This window comes from Thunnus thynnus, chromosome 8 (genome assembly GCF_963924715.1).
Source record: "Thunnus thynnus chromosome 8, fThuThy2.1, whole genome shotgun sequence".
In the NCBI taxonomy this organism is placed as follows: Eukaryota; Metazoa; Chordata; class Actinopteri; order Scombriformes; family Scombridae; genus Thunnus; species Thunnus thynnus.
The window spans coordinates 31,388,988-31,402,708 of NC_089524.1; the positions used below are offsets into that span (position 1 = coordinate 31,388,988).

A 13,721-nucleotide genomic window follows, 5' to 3' on the forward strand; every position below is an offset into this window, starting at 1 on the left:
TCAGAACAAATGAGCCTAAAAGGCCATAAGCGAACAGCAAATAGCTCAACACCACAACGAAGTGCAAAGAAAACTTTTAAAGGATACTAACCCATTCTGTGACAACTTTATGACAACAACCTCAATAGATAAGCATGGACACACTGACACTAGTCACCATCTATAGCAATCGATCAAGCACAATAATATGGCCAATGCACGAACCAGAACCAGGAAGGCAGGATGATAAATAACACTTTCACTCACCATCTGACGGCTCAGAAAAGGGCAGCATGGCGGTTTTTCCTCTGGGCGAACTTCACCGCGTTAAACCCGCGGTTAATTTTACCAGCACTTTGAATAATGACAGTATTCCGTGGCTGGTGGGCTCCGAGGCGCTTTAATTCCAGTTTCTCCTCCAAATAAAGGGTTTATACCCTGTGCTCGAGTATGAAATCCACTTTATTTTTTTCAAGTTAGCTGGCGTTAGCTAAGAGCTGGATACCGGACTAAAAATGGCGCCCATTCAGTCCTATAGGAATTGTTTGCCTGGCGCATAAGTTTCCAGCTTCGGGGTTTGCTTCCCCGTTGTGCGGCCCACTGAATATGCGCAGTAGTGTTTCCCCCGCTGGCCCCGCCCGCGAGCCTCTGCTCAGTTCATAGACGTTACATTGTGATGTAACGGATTTTAAAATCGTTTTTCTCGGCTTGAGGAAAGTTTTACAAACATAAAACCTCAATGGATCAAAAGTTCATAACAGAAACAGTCATAATTGACGTTGTTTGCAGTTCGAGGGGTCCTGTAAACAGTTTTACAGGCGTCTCTTTTACAATGGTGGTCTATGGGGAAAATCCTTTTGGGCCGCAGGGAGATTTTTCGCTGCAATACTGCAAGAGGCCACTGGGAAAAATTGGCTGCAAGGCTGAGCGGTGGCGCTCTATCCAGCTCTTATTATACATCCATGGGCTAGCCCCACATTCACGTCGGCCACCGTAGGCCCACTGCGGACACGAAACAGGAAAACGCAGTCTGAAGCAGCAAGGCAGGGAACAATTAAAAATGAATTAAAATCCTGACACAAATTATATAATGCAATTTATGAAGATTCTATATTCATAGATGATAAATTACAGCAGATAAAAATTTGAAAATTGATAATATCATTTGTTTGCACAGTTCTTTCTGGTGACAGCAGGTGGGGCTGTGCCCCTAATGACCAGTCGCCAGTGGATAAGTGGATATGTGGATTTCAGCTTTATAGCCTGTTTTTAAACAAACTACATGAAACGCACTAAGCAAACAATCATTATGTTTTTGTATTTTAATGAATGTATTGCAAATAATCTGAAATTTATTCCATACACATCAGATTTTTTTGTAAATGGTTAGTTAAAATTTGGCTGATTGTTCTATAAATTAGCAGTGATTTAGACAAAGTGCAATCATCAATTGAGAAAATATTCTAAATGCATGCAAGTTTGACTATTTTAAATAAGATACAAGCTAAACAATGAGATAAAGTCACAGTTATTTAATATTTGAAATCCATTATGATAAGATACATGAGGCCTTTCTCAATTTGCAACTGCCCAATAAAAGTATCATCTTCAACTTTACCTACAGCTAAACTAATTTGGCGGCAACAAACATTAAATTTAGCCTCTGTTTATGTTATCTTCTCAAAGGAAGTATATCTTATGTTTCAAATGCTACTGAGACATCAGTGCAATTGTTACATTCAGTCTGTCATCTTGGGAACCAGTCTGCTAGCTCCTGAGAAGCCCAGCTAGTCTCGCCTGATATTAGTTTGACAAATTGACCACATAGTCTAAATCTAAACTGTCGATATCTTGCCTAAATATTACGTTTGACACAAAAGTTGTGGCATGAAGCTTATAGTTTTGGGTTTGGCAGTCCTCCACCATCGTCCGGTTGATGTGAAATGTATGCTGGGATACTTGTCTACCCCAAGTCTTTTTCCAAACCATCCCTGATACTATGAGTACAGAGCAAGAACTTGCAGCTGTTAGGGCTCAGAATTACAGTAACAAATATGCAAAATATTTTAAGACTGGAATAGGGTTGTGTAAAACTTTAACTTGTATGCAATGTGTGTTTTTCTCTCTCTTTATATAGCATTTGTTTCTATAACAGGACAAATACTGGAGGTAATATGAAGGTTTCTTTCCTATTTGGAATGTTTTTGATATGGAGAGCAGGCTGCTGCTGACACATCCAAAAACAGAACGCTAATGAATCCATTGGTTGTCAGCTTGCATATGTAACCCTTCTGAATGCAACACAAGCAGCAGCAGCATGAGCACAACAAGCATTTGCAGCAGTCATTCAAGTGCCACTTGTGTGCCTAAACATGCGAGCGTAAAGAAAAGAATTATGCAAATTGTTCTCTCTCAAATGAATTTACAAACCCATACACTAACAAATAAATACATATACACCCGCGGAGCAGTAATCCAAGTGGGAATCGCTCCACTGTTCCTTGATTGACATCCAAGTAGGGTGAAACATGTGTCAGAACAGCAGAAAAGGCGAAGTAAAAGTAATGCATTGTGACATGAGAAAAACAACTGAGATCTGAGGTGCTGTTCTACACCAAGACTCTGTGGCATATTCCCATTAAAGCACAACAAAGACCTAACAAACATGTCACCAACCACACAAAGCCTAAATGGAAATAGGTCTGCTTTCATTTTACTTCTATTCTTCGATAATCGCTTGCAGACATGAAGGGAATGGAGATTGAGTGATGCTTGGTGAGCACAAAGGCCTGTCTCCTTGTGCAAATGATCCATTTAGACTTTGCCCCCACTCTGTGCTTCCATCAAGTCAACACGGTCACAAAATTCATAAATATATTTTTTCACCAAAGCCCATTAGTGGTCTTTTTCAAAGAACCCTTTGAATTAAACTTTTCAAATAATCTCCCCACTCTTTCATAAGCCTACTGAAAAACCTAATATTCCGTCCAGGAAAAAATATATATTTTTTGTCATCACACAATCCAGCCCTGCTGTCTCTTCGAGCTTCAATTTGGACAGTCCGGGGGAGGTGCTGAGAGGCCACACAAAGATAGATGGAAAGGATAAATGGATGGCTACTGTCATTCTAAAGGCAGATTTCTCATTATGGCCAAGTTAAATCAAACCAAGATGACAATTTAAGGCTGATTAGGGCAACACATTAGAGCAGAGCTGAGATTATGAAAGGGAGCCCCTGTCGTAAAAATGTAAGAGGTGATAGAGTAGCTGCTATTTCACATCGGGATAAATACAACCACTTCATGGTAATGGCTTTTGAAGTGCTGTCCCCTAAAAGTAAATTATTTGAGCTGATCTTCTATATAGAAAAATGTCTTTATCAATCATAGTCCTTGAGATTGTTTGCAGTCAAGAGGATGCATGTATCGAATCTCCCTTAAGTGACGAAAGGCCTATTTGGCAATGATTCACATCAAACAATCAATACCTCATTATTTAGGTATCTCTACAATGGATGGTGTTGTACAGTAAGTCTCAGTACTGTACCTTGCATCCTCAGTATCTTGCAATATCTGTAAACCCTGGTGAAAGAAGTAGAACTACTTGCATTCTGTATTTATGTAGACTTTACTAAGCAGGGTAGAGTTTTCTCCATATTGCATCCAATTGCAAGATGTCATGCTGGAGAGGCTTAGTGCTGCAAGATTTTCCTAACTGCGCATTTTTACTGAGAGGAAGGCACCAAAACCAGCCTCTGTAAACATAAGACCAAGGATATATTCTAAGTCCTCCTTAATCCAATACCAATTCATCTCAGAAGGATGAAGGAGATATCAACAAGCAAGGAGCCAGTTTGAAAAGCAACACTCCATAGTGCTGTAAGTGGTCAAAAACTCCACAGGGTACCTTTAACTCGTCTAGCACAGTTTGGCACCAAGTAAAACAAAAATGAAAAATATTCGTTGATTACCTTTTTTTCACAACTAAAACAAGACTAAAACTAAATTTTAAGTAACTCTTGGAAACAAGAACTATCACAAACTGTCATCAGCAACAAATTAAAAAAAGATGATAATGTGATTGTTGGATGTAGATGAACAGACAAATGAACAAATTGTGGTTTTAAGTATTATTCAGCATGCCTCTGCATGCCTCCACTGAAACACACACACTGTAGCTCCTGATTAGTAAAACGGTCTCCCCCACCTGCCAATAATATCTCATGTTCAGAAGTTGATTTAGCTGTTTGACCTGTTGCACTGCTGTTCATAAGAAACATTTTGCATCCAGTAATATTCTGTCTCTGTTAGTAATGTTATCTGATGTTAGTGCTTCTTGGAAGGAGCAGATTTATGGAATGAATTCATCTACAATCCACTGAGAATTAGACAAGAAGTAGCAACAAAACAGCTGGACAAACAAGGAAAACATGCAGGCTTCATAGCCATATTTATTAAAAGGTAAGCTAATGTAACATTATCAAGTGCTGTGGATTTAACATTACTTTCAGTTGAGTGAACAGTATTTCAGTGAACAGGTGAGTGAATGATTAACTACACATTCTTCACTCAAGTAGAGGTTCAGATACTTGTGTAAAAAAAAGACTGGTAAAAGTAGAACTACTGATTCAACTTCTTTACTCAAGTGAAAGTGAAAAAGTACAGGTTTTGAAATGTACTTGAAGAAAAAATAAAAAGTAGCTCTCTGAGGGACATTTCTACTGGCTCTTACTGTGCAAAGCTAACTGAACCTCACATTATATTAATATAATTCTAAGACTATTAAACTTAAAACATTCTAACTTCAAACAAAATAAAAAAAAACAATATGCTGAAAATAATGAACATTATCTTCGCTCCAATGTGCAAATCAGTTTTTGATGTCAGTAACAGAATTCGAAACATTTTTATTAATACGAGAACACATTCAGTTCTAATTAAGCCTTAAATTCTTGTTAGAAATTCCCTCATCAGGACTACCAAAATCTTTTGTTGAGCCTCAGCAGAAGCTGGAAGTTCTTTGAATCAAGGTGTGCCTTTTTAGGTCTAAAAATCAGTCCTGCAGTGTTAAAAAGTCTCGATAGTGGTGTGCTGAGCTTCAGAAACAAATTGCACACTGCTGGGAAAGATTTCAGGACATCCATGGTATCAGCTGGGCAGGCCAGGTAGGACTCTAGCTGCTTGATGTTTTCATGAGCATTGCACTGCTTGATGGGAGAATAGAAGTCCTCTGAAGAATGGGAAATGTCACCTGGATGCACCAAAGGTTGCTCCTTCAGTTGGCTTTTGATGTAGTCAAGGCCTATGGAATACAAAACCAAAGAAGGATTTCACCATTTTCCCCCATAAACATCACCTTTGTAATACCTAGATTAAAAAATTAGATCATGCAATTAGATTACAATATTTTAATTCTAAAATGTTTTGTGAAATAATTTTTGATACACAAAACATGAGGTTTAGCATAGGATTGTCATTTTGTTTGAACAAGTGAGTGTGACTTTTTTTTAACTTTTTATTGCATGAAAAACAATTGCTCAGTATGTTATGGATACTTCAAATGCCTAAGTTTCCTCCATTATCTTCAATAAATGTAAAGCATACAGCAAACAGGTGCAACACTTGCCAAGTTTTAGGATGCCCTCTCACTTGCCCAGCATGTCCTGAACTTGGGGACTAGAATGGCAGCAGCAATTAGCTCTGGATCAGCAAGCATCTGTCCACAATGCCTTTCAAGTTCTGCTTGAAGAACATCCAGCAAAGGCCCAAAGAACTTAGAGGAAATATGAAGGTACCGGAGTTTATCCTTGAGTCGTGTTACTGTAGGTACCAGCCATCCCATCTACACACTGGCCCTTTCCCGAGGAACACTGACCTCCTTTGCCAATGGGCTCATGGTCTTCACATATCCTGTGAGAATCACTAGCTTAGCAGGAGTGAACCTGTCAAAAAACAAAAAAACAAAACAAACAAACAAAAAAACATCAATGGCGATAAAAAGTCATACATGTTTACATGATGGAACACGACAGCTATAACTAAGACTATTTTTATTTTTATTATATTTTTAAAAGGAGGACATCAATAAGTAATCAATTAGAGTATATATATATATATCATGGTGATGACCTCATTTTGAAGTCAATAAGTTTTGAAAATAGACTGGTACATACATGGGAATTTTTAGCTTCACTGCACACAGCTGTAATGGCTTCTTCTCCTTGTTCTCTCATGATCCTTACAGTCCTCTCCGCAGCCAGGAAAAGATAAGAATTCCACCTTGTCTTATTTGGCCTCAAGAGCTGGAGTTTGCATTTTTCTTTGATTATCTCTGCAGCTGTGGTGGATTTACCACTCTTGTTCCAGAGTCCAACATTTTGAAAACGCTGAACGAGAGAGCCTCTTATAAATTGTATTGTATGTTGACACCAGGTTGAGAAGGTGGCAGGCACAGCGATGGTGCTTTGGCAGTTGGTATTCTAGGCCATCATCTTCGTCCAATATGGTGCCAGTTTCAATAAACCCAACACCCACAATGTTTTCCCCCTCTTCTTCTTCACCGTTCTCTCTTTCTCCTGTTTGACTTGGCCCCTCAAGTGGTTCTGTATTATTGTTTTCATCCAGCTCACCATAGACTCAAAATCCTTTTATAAAATTGGATCCATTATCAGTCATACACTCTTCTCACGGATGTTGTACTCAGTAAGTATGTCATTCATGGCACCAGCGAGTGCAGAAAAGGTATGTGATCCTTTGAGTTGTTTGCATGCTAGAGCAGCAGAGCATCTCTCCAGAGTTTCAGGCTTTATCCAGTGTGCTGTGACACCAATGAAACTCCGTTTGTGTACTGTCCAGCAATCAGTAGTGGTAGCGATGAACTCAATCTGACTCATAGCAGCCTTTAGATCAATGGTAGCCAACATGGCGCCCCTTGAGTGCCTGGTTGCCCGCAGGGAAGTTCCAAAAATCACAAAAGTCACTGGTAGAGTTTGGTCTAAAAATGGCCTAAATTGTCTTTTTTTTCCAATAACACTTGCATGAATGTGGAAAATAACTACTTTAACATTGCTTATAACATTTTAAAAACATAAATTTATTATGTATGTATAATTTATAACTTTAAGTTGCTTTGACACCATCATGTAATGGAAAGGTGACCCAGATTTCCACAAATTTCTACATTACCACTGCATCACTCAGCAGCAGGTGATATGTGCAAAAGTGATGGGCTTTGATCACGTAATGACTCGACTCTGGTTGTGAAGATCATAAAGAGCATCCGCTCGAAACCTAAACAACAGGTCATTCAAGGTTCTGTTGGAGGAGCTGTCAGCTAAATATGGTGACCTGTTACTACACATTGAAATCTGAAGGCTCACCAGGTGAAGGGTTTTGCAACTTTTTAAAATCATTTTTGGGTGAAATCAAAGAGGTCATGGAAGAGAGGAGGATGCCTCGCTGGTTCAGGACACTGAGAGGATACTAGACCTTGTATTTCTAACAGATATCACTGGGAAACTGAACCATTTGAACTGTGAACTGCAAGGCAAAGGCAGGACTGTCTCTGATATGATCAGTGCTGTAAATGCATTTAAACCCAAGAACATTTTCTCTGTGCATTTACAGAGAAAGAAAGTGCGCACTTTCCCTCTGTGCAGTCATTGCTGAATGACAATGCCTCTGCATCTGGGGCCTTGGACAGGGCTGCATAAAAGTACTCTCAACTCATACATAGACTTGGGCAAGAGTTTGAAGACAGGCTCTGTGACTATGATAAACTGGAGCCATGTGTGTCATTCATTTCAAATCTTTTCATGCAAGTGAACATGGCATGCACTGCTAAGCAACTAAGTGCAGCATTCAACTTGGATGCCGGTAAGGTAGAGATGGAAATTCTCATGTTACAAAGTGACATTCACCTCAAAGCCCACCAGGGCTCATCAAACTTTTGGTGTCTTGTGGACCCATAAAATTACAAAGCACAGCAGCTATGAAAGTTGCCTGTCTTTTTGGTACAACCTAGCTGGGTGAATCAGCTTTTTCTGATATGAACTTCATTAAGAACAAACACAGAACATGCCTTACTGACGCACATCTATAAGACTAAATCAGAGTTGCAGTTTCAAGTTATACTCCTGATTGCAGTGATGTGGGAATAGTATGCAATGCCAAGCTTCCCACTAAAAGACCTTTACAGACCAATCAGGTGTTCACAGATGTTTTCATTTGAAACATCAAAAAAGGAGTTTAGGAACTTTAATTTTAAACTCTAATATAAGTACAAAAATATGACAAAGGTGATATTATATGACTTTCAAATGTTGAAACAGAATGAGAAATTATTAAACTTGCATGTTTAAATATATATATATATATGTGTGTGTGTGTGTGTGTGTGTGTGTGTGTGTTTTCTTATTATCACTTGGTGAAACATTATTAATAATGATTGTGAGGAATAATTACAGTAATCTGTGAACATAGACAGACAGTCTCCTAAAACATGTAACTTATTAAATACATAATATTAATTATTTAAAGGTAAATTGAGCAAATTTATGTTATTCAGGAAGATTATATCAAACAAGTAGCCCTCCATATTACTCTCTACCCTTCAGATATCTCTCAGTCTCAAACAGGTTGGCAACCCCTGCTTTAGATTATTTTTCTTTTCTGGTGTTGCTTTCTTAACTTTGTTTTTCACTGTACCATGAAACATTACAACCACATCTGGTTGTAGGGGATGCACAAGAGTTTTAAAACCCTGCTGTTCGACAATACTGAGAAGGTGCAGACCTTGAATGAAAAAGTTCATGATGGCATCATCAACACTTTTCTGTGACACTCTCTTGGTTTCCCACAATTTAAGTTGCTCGGACGAAGGGTTTTCCTCTAACATTGATCCCCTTTTCACAGCATGTGAATTGAGGTTTTTGTATCTCTCCAGGTGATTCACATGCTTTTTCTAGGAGTGACAATATGCACACGAAGCTACAGACAGATACACACAAAGATTGACAGAAAAGAGAAAAGTATTTCCGCTAACAGAATTATAATTGTTTTATAAAAATATATAGACAGTATAGACAGACACTGAGCTAGCTAACATTACTTTATATGCTAATGCTCAAATGATCAAACATGATGATCAAACAAAGGATGTGTTCCCATAGCATTGCTAACATTACAAGCATTGCAAAAATTGTAAACTCACTATTATTACAGAAAATACTAAATTAGCTAATGATAATAGAAAAGCCGCCTTTTACCTGTATTCGTTTTTTCAGATTTGACGAAGAATCCTTGAACACCAGAGGCTTTATATTGCACTTTATATTGGGAAAGTGTGCAATGATGCAAAATAATCGATAATTCCCCACAAATTCATTAAAACTAAAATAACGAGTCTGTTCTGAAAATGTAACAAGCAGAAAGTATAGATATTTGTGTTAAAATGTAGGTGGTAGGAATGTGCAGAGAGCCCAGTATTTGTATCTATATTTGTATTTGTTGAGGCACCAAAATTATTTTATTTGTATTTGAATGAAAGTGGAAATAGGCGTAAAAATCCAGTTTTTTAAATTTTTTTATTATGCTTTTAATTTTACTAGAAACAGTCATCAACTAAACTTACATTTGGCAACAAAGAAGCAGTCTGAACAGGCAAAAATTTTTTTAGCTGCAACCAGCGATGAACGGGCCCTTGCACCTTGTGTGTGTCGGAGGGAGTGGCAGCCGTGGTATTACTTTTGGAGATTATCAAGATTATCAGACACTGTGTGAATTTGTAAAATATTATTTCCTGTTTGCAGTATGTGGCGCGGGAAATGACTTATTAGAAATTGTGTATATATTTGATGAACTATGTGTTATTGCCACTAGACAATACTATATAAGTGAAATTATTATTGCAGGAATACATTTACCAGAGGGCAACTGACATGGATGCCACTTCTGATACATGTGCAAAATTTTGTGAGTTTTTGAGCACTCATGGCACTTTATAAATGCTAAAAGTAATTAGGGGGCGCTATAGAGCCAAAATGCCACGCCCAAGCCCAACTGTGATACTAATAGAAATGCTCACAACTTCAAACATAAGTGCCAAGTTTCGTCAGTTTGCATGCATGCTAAATGCCTCGAATGTGTTTTCGTAAAAGGAAGTTGATGCACGAAATCCTGTTGGGTGAAAAAATGTGAAAAAATATGTATTATGTCAAGAATAATGAGAGCAATGAACCCACCGAATTAAATTCACATCAAAGAAACTTTGTTCCAAATTGGCCGTGCATTTGGGGGCGGTATGGAGTCTGCTAGCCACGCCCGAGCCTAATCACTATAGAACTTTGCAATTTTCGCCAGTTCTGACGACATGTGTGCCAATTTTCCTGAGTTTTCGAGCATCCCCAGCCCCTAAAAAATGCAATGGCGTGGGGGAATAATATTAATGATATCACTACAACTACTACTACTTACAAAAACAATATGTCCCTGGCGCTTTCATGCTTGGGCCCTAAAAAAAAAAAAAATAGGAAAAAAAGTCAGGGAAGAGGAAGGAGGGCACGCTGCAGACGGGCAGCTTGTCTTTAAATGTGGGAGCAGTTAATAGGCAGACAGATACAGGAAAAAGAACAGGTAAAGTGACAGGCAATGACAGTAAAGCAACAATAGCTGACTAGCAAATGGGAATGGGAAAAAAGTGGCTGGTATATACACTGGACTGAAAGAAGGAACAAGGGACAGGTGTGGTTCAGTGAGGAACAGGTGTGCAAGGAGGAGCTCAGGTGGCTGGAAAAGGGCAAGAAACTCTGACAGCATTTGGAGGAGGGATTGGGGAATGACAGAGCCTTAAAAAAGTTAAATAAGAATAAATGCAGGGGCTGAGGGAAGAGAGACTCAAGGGGGAGAAAGGGAGTCAGGCGTCATCCTGACACTCATCTATATGCAGTATACTGCATATGACTTCTGTTGTGTCAAGCATTATCGACAAACCAGGCTTGGTTGATATCTAAAATGTAGAGTACATACTATGCCCTGCTCTGCCCCATTATTTCACTCTAGCTCTACACTCTGACCTATTCCATCTGCTACTTCACGTGTGTGTTTGTGTCTGCCTTGCTTGTGTTGATGTGTGTCAGACAGCTCCAGAGGCAAGGTAGCAGCATCGACAGGCTAGTGAAGGCACTGATGGCTATCGGTGAGCTCAGGAAGGGACAAAACAGCCTTGGTGCTTCGACAATAATAATCCACACTCCTTTTCTATCAAAGAATGCCCAACTGATAACCACAACAATTCTGTGAGGCAAGCACCATCCCCTTCCCCTCCTCCCGCTTTCGATTTTCTCTGGAGGACTTTTAAAAGTGTTGTTAAATGGGATGTTCCAGCCAGCAAACATTATTTTTAGACAATGTCCCAGCCACCTTCTCCCCCCCGTCAAATTAGAAATGTTCCACAGGATTTGTTGCTCCGCAGAGGAAGGTAAGCTTGGCTAAATATGGGCTTAAAGGGGGTCAGGTAACTAAAAAGCTGAACAGCTGCCTCAGGTGAACATTCTCACAGACTCTTGGAAAAAAAAAAAAAAAAAAACGGAAAGAGGAAAAGCCTTAAGAGAATTGGGAGCTCATATCTAAAGCAAAACCCTTTGCTGAACCTAGAGATACTTAAGAAGTGTGGAGTTTAAAAAGGCCTAACAGCAGCCTTGGAGGAAACAGCCACTGGTGTTAATCTGTTTAATCTCACTCTAAACAATGCCACTATCTCCACTTCTGCCATTGATCATCTCCCTGTGTGCTATCTGGTCCCCCGAGAGAGAAAGGCTTGTCCCACATTATGCCTCTCACCAGCCAATCCTCTTAGTGCCTAATAATCTCCTTTATTCCAAATAGGTATCCACAGTTAGCATCATGGCACCTGGTGGCCCCCTCAGCCACAGTCTCTAGGGGTCAAATCTGACTCTTGTTTTCTTCTGATGAGTGATATGGTGCCTGTAATGGCCTTTTGGCATGCTTGACACATACAGTACATGATTGCAGTGTAGAAATAAACCTTACTACGACAAGAATGATCCCCAAAGGAGGAGCAACATTAACCACTATACAGGATTTAATGTAAATATATCAGGATAATGGTGTCCCTGAATGCAAGAGCTTCAAGAATATCTCTTTATGTCAGTCTGAACAGATAGTCAATCCAGTCTGCAAACAAATCCCTTCTGTGCTTATGTAAAGGTACCTTATATCCCTGAACCAATGTAGAGATATTGGCTGTCTAAATGATGTTCTACTGAATAATGAAAAACTTTGACCCACTGATGGCACCAGATTAAAAGTCATAGAATCACCAAAGCCATTAGGATTCATCATCTGGGAACCCCGAATATCATTACCCAATTTTATGCCAATCTATCCAACAGCTTTTGGGACATTTCACACAAAATATTAACCTCAGGTTAACGCTACAGTAAAAATCAGGGGTTCAGAAAAGTCATTTGGATTCATCCTCTGGAGATAATACTGAATTCCAACATCATTAACAACTGTCAAGGAGCATTTGACAGTCAATGAATGGAATCACAGAGCTGAGAAACTGGATCCATTCAGTGGTTTAAATTGCTCCAGTTTTAGATTCTGGGTTCCCTTCTGATGAATTCTGCAACTCTGGCACAGTCTTTTGTTCCCAATTACATAGATGAAGCATTTTGAATTTGCTACATCTCTGCTTTATGCGTTTGACCTGAGGTTTTCTTCCAATGGCTATCATTTAAAGAAAACTTCAGATAGTATTTTTTGCAGTTTTTATAGTTAGCCTTTGTTTGAACTTAGCTACTTCTGCAAAGGATTAATGTGGAGAGGGGCAAATTTGATCCTTTTGATCTTTCTGGCCATAGTTTTTCCAGGTCCAGTTAATTTGATTCAGCTTCATAAAAATAATACTTCCTTGGTCCAAACACAGACAATGACATATTTGACATTTCCTTTCAGCTCTGGTGGCAAACCAATTAGTCTCAACTACCATTTCCAAGAACAATTTATTCATTAACTGAGCCATTAGAGTCGACCTCCATGATGGTGCCAGCTGTGGTTGCTAGGAGACTTGTGATGCAAATGCAAAGTCTCTATTATTACCATGAAGAATCTCCAGCATAGGTGCAGCTGCGTGCTGTGGCTATTTCAGAGACCAAATATGATTAATGCCTTTCTTTCCCTCTTTTCTTTATTTTGCACTTACCCTTTATGTGTACTTCTTCACATCTCCAGCTGCCTGCCTATTGCTCTCTTCTTCCCCATCTCTAATTATTCCTATTTCTTTCTTTCCGAAACTGAACTCCTGCTCTGTCCCTCAGGGACTGTGAAGCATTAGAGTGCTACAGAGTGCAGGCAGCTCCAGAGTTTCAGGCCGAACTCTTACATCTTTAGTGGTTTTAAAGCAGCAATATTAAAAGGGAATACATTTAGTGTAGCAAAGTGAGGTGAATTCAAAATATCTCTGCTTGGTCAGATGATTCTGTCTCAGTCCGAATTTCTAAGTGGTTTCTGTTTTGCTTCCAGATGACCACCACAAGTGGCCTTAAATAGAATGGGATGTTGAAGTGATACCAATCTGTAGACAGTGCAATATGGTATTTTGGTACATACTTTCACATGAATGTTTTCCTTTCATCTTTAAAAACAAATCATTTAAGTAGGCTGACTCAAAATTTGCAGTTTTACAGCTGCACAAGACAACTTTGCATATGAAGACAGAGA

The 13,721-nt window shown here is 39.0% G+C and overlaps 1 protein-coding gene and 1 long non-coding RNA gene across 5 annotated transcripts in view; one reads left to right on the forward strand and one right to left on the reverse strand.

Annotated features, from left to right (window-relative positions):
• LOC137188328 (inactive N-acetylated-alpha-linked acidic dipeptidase-like protein 2) overlaps positions 1-541 on the reverse strand; it is a 581,495-nt gene extending 580,954 nt beyond the window's left edge. For 2 of the 4 annotated variants that reach the window (XM_067597950.1, XM_067597951.1), the window contains exon 1: positions 247-535. The gene's annotated coding sequence lies outside the window, so the exon portion shown is untranslated. Of the gene's footprint in view, positions 1-246 lie in introns of all 4 variants that reach the window. The other 2 variants (XM_067597952.1, XM_067597953.1) reach the window with 2 other exon arrangements.
• A 5,614-nt stretch (positions 542-6,155) lies between these two features.
• Positions 6,156-11,599, forward strand: LOC137188325 (uncharacterized). Its single transcript, XR_010929350.1, has 2 exons — positions 6,156-9,384; positions 9,416-11,599. It is a non-coding gene; the product is annotated as an uncharacterized lncRNA (long non-coding RNA).
• The last annotated feature ends 2,122 nt before the right edge of the window (positions 11,600-13,721 follow it).